This window comes from Halictus rubicundus, unplaced genomic scaffold (assembly GCF_050948215.1).
Source record: "Halictus rubicundus isolate RS-2024b unplaced genomic scaffold, iyHalRubi1_principal scaffold0071, whole genome shotgun sequence".
In the NCBI taxonomy this organism is placed as follows: Eukaryota; Metazoa; Arthropoda; class Insecta; order Hymenoptera; family Halictidae; genus Halictus; species Halictus rubicundus.
This window is the reverse complement of record NW_027488612.1, coordinates 964,182-969,593: the sequence shown is the minus strand read 5'-3', so window position 1 is coordinate 969,593 and position 5,412 is coordinate 964,182. Positions and strand designations below refer to the sequence as shown.

General features: G+C 39.5%; 1 pseudogene; it reads left to right on the top strand.

Annotated features, from left to right (window-relative positions):
- The first annotated feature begins 3,127 nt into the window (after positions 1-3,127).
- LOC143363607 (uncharacterized) lies at positions 3,128-3,895 on the top strand (annotated as a pseudogene).
- Positions 3,896-5,412: the final 1,517 nt, after the last annotated feature.

The following is a 5,412-nucleotide window of genomic DNA, read 5'->3' as shown; positions in this document are numbered from 1 at the left end:
TGCAATCAAATTCACAGAAGTTATTTATTCATGATCACTATAAGTTGTTTCTATATATGTATTCATTGAGTGATACATGTTATTATTTATTTTCAGTGTTTTCAAATGGGTGAGGTTCGCCAACGGATGCAGTGCTGGTTCGCTCTTTACCTCACGCACTGGTTCCTCGGTCACCCCAGCGTCTCATGTTTCCTTTTCAACGGTTAAGAAGTAATTTTGCAGGTATTTCCTCATTATTTCTTTATCAATGTTTTAATTTGAATAGATTTTGTTTTCTTGAACTTGGAATTTATGGGATATGGGTCGTAGGGATTGGTGTTTCCTTATGACTTCTGTGAAATATATTCTTTACGTTCCTTGAGTTTTAGCGCCTTATATATACCGGGTGGTTCACGACAAACAGGCCACCTAAATAGCTCCGTTAGGATTAGAGATAGAAGAAAATGTTAGAGAGAAATGTTGTACTGTTAAAGGGGGCAAATATGGTGATATAAAAAAATGTTCCTATTGTAGTCGTTTTCAAGGTCTTTTGAAGGTCATCGATGATTTTCAAATAGCACCACATATTTTTAACTTCACAGTGTTGTAGCTGATGTCAAGACGAGTTCAATGATGATATGTAAATTTAGCAAACGATACCTCTGTAAGTGTTTCCCAAGCTGGCGTAGTTGAATTTATAGCATCAGTGTCGAACGATAGACGTCAAACGAAGCTAAAGGATGTACTGCATGTACCCGAATTGCATACAAACTTAATGTCAGTGGCAAAAATAACTGACAGGGGTCATGAGGTTGTGTTTAAGAAAAATATTGCTCTGATCAAAGACCAGGAAGGGAAAACAAGACTTGTTGCAGATCGTCAGGGTGATCTCTTTTATATTCGACAAGGAACAGAACACGCGAATAGTGTGGTTCGTGAACAGTGTTCAGCCCTAGAGTTGTGGCACAGAAGATTAGGTCACTTAAATTACAGAGATGTCATCGAGTTAAGCAGAAGAGGCGCTATAACCGAGTTTGAAGCAAAGCCGATGCCAAGTAAATGTGAAATTTGTCTCAGAGGGAAGCTAACCGCTGTACCATTTTGTAAGCGGAAAGAATCAGCTGTTCAGGTTTTGGAGATTGTACATATGGATGTCTGTGGACCTATGCGTACCGAATCTCAAGGTAAGGCAAAATACTTCATTACCTTTACCGATGAGTTTACTAGGTGGTGTGAAGTAAGGTTCCTGACAAGTAAGAAGGATGCCCTAAAAGCGTTTAAAGAATATAAAAATATGGCCGAAAAGCAGACTGGGAAGCATATCAAAAACCTCCAGTCAGACAATGGAACAGAATTTTGCAATCATGAGTTTGATACTTTCCTGCGTATGGAGGGCATTAAAAGGAGACTGACAGTACCCTACACTCCGCAGCAGAATGGCATCGCGGAGAGGAAAAATCGGACATTGGTTGAAATGGCTAGGTGCATGATCATGGAATCAAGAGCGCCATCATCTTTTTGGGCAGAAGCCGTTGCAATGTCGAATCACATCAGGAACCGATGCCCTACGAAGTCTTTAAATGGAAAAATACCATACGAGTTATGGACTGGTAGGAATGCCAAGTTAAAATATCTACATTCTTTCGGCATTAAGGCGTATATTCTGGATAAGTCGCCAAATAAGGATAAATTCGCACCAAGAGGAAAGGAAGGCATGCTGGTGGGCTATTCCGACGAAACGAAAGGCTATAGAGTCTGGATACCACAAGACAGAAGAGTTACCATTGCTAGGGATGTCCGATTCCTTGATAAATATAGCAATGAGGGAGAGTTTCAAGATATAATATTATCTGCTGATATGGATGATCGACACGAGCCAGAGTCAAGTGTCGAAATGGTAACTAATCAAAATTGTGGTACTGATGTTATTTTTTCAGAAGCTGAACAAAATCAAGGTATAATCTTACCTGCTGAAATGGAAATTAGTCAAAATTACGAAGCTGAGCAAAACCAAGATATACTGCCAGATCCTCACTCGCCTAATAAAATAAAACGGACACGTGGTAGGCCGCGTAAGGTATATACAGGAAATGGAGGGAGACCAAAGAAAATGTATCAATACACTCCAGTCCAAAATCAAGTTAGCCAACAGACTGAAGACGATGCTACTGAAGGATGCTTAGAGGAAACTGTGAATGACGAGCATTATGAAGATGGTGGTACGACAACGGAGAGCGACGATGATGCATTTATTGATGCGGTTTCTGGTGACGAGACCGCTTGCTTTTCCGAGGTCACCATACACGAGGCAATGGCGAGTCAAAATGCCCATGAGTGGAAGGAGGCGATTTACTCAGAAGTTAAAAGCCTTGTGGACAATGGCACATGGGACATCGTTCGTAGACCCGTGAGTAAAAATGTTGTAACCTGTCGTACAGTCTTAACAAATAAGCGTGCTCCTGATGGATCGATTGTGCGACGAAAAGCACGAGTGGTTGCTAGGGGTTTCTCACAACGCCCTGGAATTGATTTCAAGGAGACATTTTCACCAGTAGCGCGAATGAGTTCATTACGCAAGATTTTAAGTTTGGCAGCTAGATATAACCTGAAACTACATCAAGTGGATGTTGAAACCGCATACTTGAATGGACATTTGGAAGAAGAGGTATTCATGGAAAAACCTGATTTCTTAGAGGAAATGCTAAAATTGATCATCAGCCGTGAGGATAAAAAGAGCATGGCGGTCAAACAAGCCCAAAGAATGCTCAAGGAAATGCATCATGGGGGCGAGGTATGTCGTGTCCGTAAAGCTCTGTATGGTTTACGCCAAGCAGGACGCCAATGGAATGCAACACTAAATAAAAAACTTCTTGATTTGGGTTTAAAGGCAACAAATGCCGATTCATGTATATATTTTGCTCGACGCAGAAATGCCATTATGTTATTACTAGTATATGTAGATGACATTATAATTGCATCAGATAATAAGGATTGGATACAAGATATAATTCAGGGTCTTCAGAAGAATTTCAAGATAAAGGATCTTGGACCCGCAAAATACTGTTTGGGAATTGAAATAGACCAAACAGAGGATAAAGTGTCAATTTCACAGAAGGGGTACATTCAAGATATATTACACAAATTTGGAATGAATGATTGTAATCCTGTCTCTACGCCACTGGATGTAGGAAGTCGTCTCGTCAAAAATGAGCAGAATGAAAACGATGGAGAAAGGAAGCCCTACAGAGAGCTAGTCGGGGCTCTTATGTATTTGGCCACCTCCACCAGACCCGATATTGCTCATTCAATGAGTGTGCTGAGCCAATTTAACGATTGCCATAACAGCACACATTGGAGAGCTGCTAAGCGCGTGCTTAGATATCTCAGCGGGACTTCTAATTATTGTATTGTTTACAGAAAGACGGATGAAAATTTGTTGTGCTACGTAGATGCTGACTGGGGAAGCTGTAGCATAGATCGAAGATCATATACTGGTTTTTCATTTTTGCTGGGTGGCGGCACCGTGAGTTGGGAATCACGAAAACAACGCACCGTTGCCCTATCTTCAACGGAAGCGGAATACATGGCAATAGCAGAAGCAGTCAAGGAAGCCATCCATTTAAGAACTTTTCTCCATGAATTAGGTTTTCATGATATAGCGAAAACAGTTCTTTTCAACGATAATCGAGGGGCAGGACTGCTTACACAGAACCCTGTTTTTCACCACCGCACAAAGCATATTGACATGCGGTATCATTTTATTAGAAGCGCTCTGAAGGAGGAGGATATCAGATTGGAATATTTGTCAACTAATGAGATGGCAGCTGATGTACTCACCAAGGCGCTACCGCGACAAAAACACAATTTTTGCGTGGATAAATTAGGAATTGTTCAAGATGTATTAAATAGAAATTAAGTTCGCTTATACGTCAGTATTAAAGGGGAGTGTTGAGAATTAATACTCGACAGTTATTCGCGACATCTGCATAAGAATGCGTCTATCGGACTGATCGTCTTTTGTTTTCTTGCGGTGATTCCGTTTTGTCTGCGTTCCTTCTTTTCTGGAACACTCCACATTCTTCTCTACGCGCGAAAGCATGTAATTTTCGTATATCAAATAAAGTGTGTTAAAGTCTACCATTAGATCCACGTCCATAGAATCCTAACAATTATGTTTCAGAATAAATTGGCCAAGTTGATAAAGCGGGCGGAGTACCGCCAGCGGATGCGGGGCTAAAAAAAGAGAGGCTGCTTTCATCACACACAGGCGATAAAATAAGCTAAAATAAATAATAATAACTATAAATTAAAATAATAATAAATATAATTCTTATTATATAATTTAAATACAAAGTCATTATAAATTATTTTTATAATGTTATTTCCAAGAGGCCGCGGGGAGGTGGCCGCGGCATCAATATTAATCATAATTATTATTATAGATGATTTCTTTTCTTTTCGTTTGTTTGTTTGTTTGTTTATTTCGATGTTTTAGTTTGTTTTGTTTGTTTGTTTCTGTTTAAATTTAATTTTACTTTGAATATTCCCCTAACATAAATTATATAATAAATATTCTGTAAGGAAATAAAAATAAATAAATAAAAAATAAATATATATAAAATATAAGTTTGTTTGTTTGTTTATTTTCATGTTTTAGTTTGTCTGTTGTTTCTTTGTTTCTTTTTGTTTGTTCGTTTTTGTTTAACGTAAACGTAGGGGACGGAGCCGTTGGCGGAAATCGCCGATTATGTCAGCGAAAACGCAAAAACGACCAGCGTTTTTGTGGAGCAGGTCGTCCGCGGATGGCCGAAAAACATCAACACGGCGACAGGTGAATGCCCGAGCGAGCGCGTGCGAATGAATGTGAGAGAGTAAGGAAGGTGCGACGACCGCGAGCGATGTAGGTGATCCGATTCGGGTGTATGTATTAAGGACCATCGGCCTATATATGCGAGGTAGGTCGCGGTCGCGGAAGTAGAGAGTCAGAGTTTGGCAGCGAGAGAGCGAGAGAGGGAGAGAGAGAGATAGAGAGAGAGATTTCGGCAGAGGACCGATCTTGTGGAGCAAGTGTAGCCGACTCAACGTTTAAGTTACTAAACGTATCACATACACCGATATATATTGATTTCGACCTGCCTGACACCAAATCCCTACATAAATTATATAATGATTATTCTGAAAATTAATTTAAAAAAAATAAATACCTTTTCTTGAACAAGTGCGGTCTTTTCTACCTTATATGATATTGTCCTTTCGAACGTTCATTGATACTGAAATTCTGTCTGATCCGTAATTAGAATTGCGAGGTGATATATTTTACTACTTTCCGATGTGAAATTGCTAATATAAAGATACAGTGACAAAACATAATAAAATTTAAAAAAAAATGCGTTAGTCGACAGGATTTGAACACTGGTCGTCCGGCTGAAAACT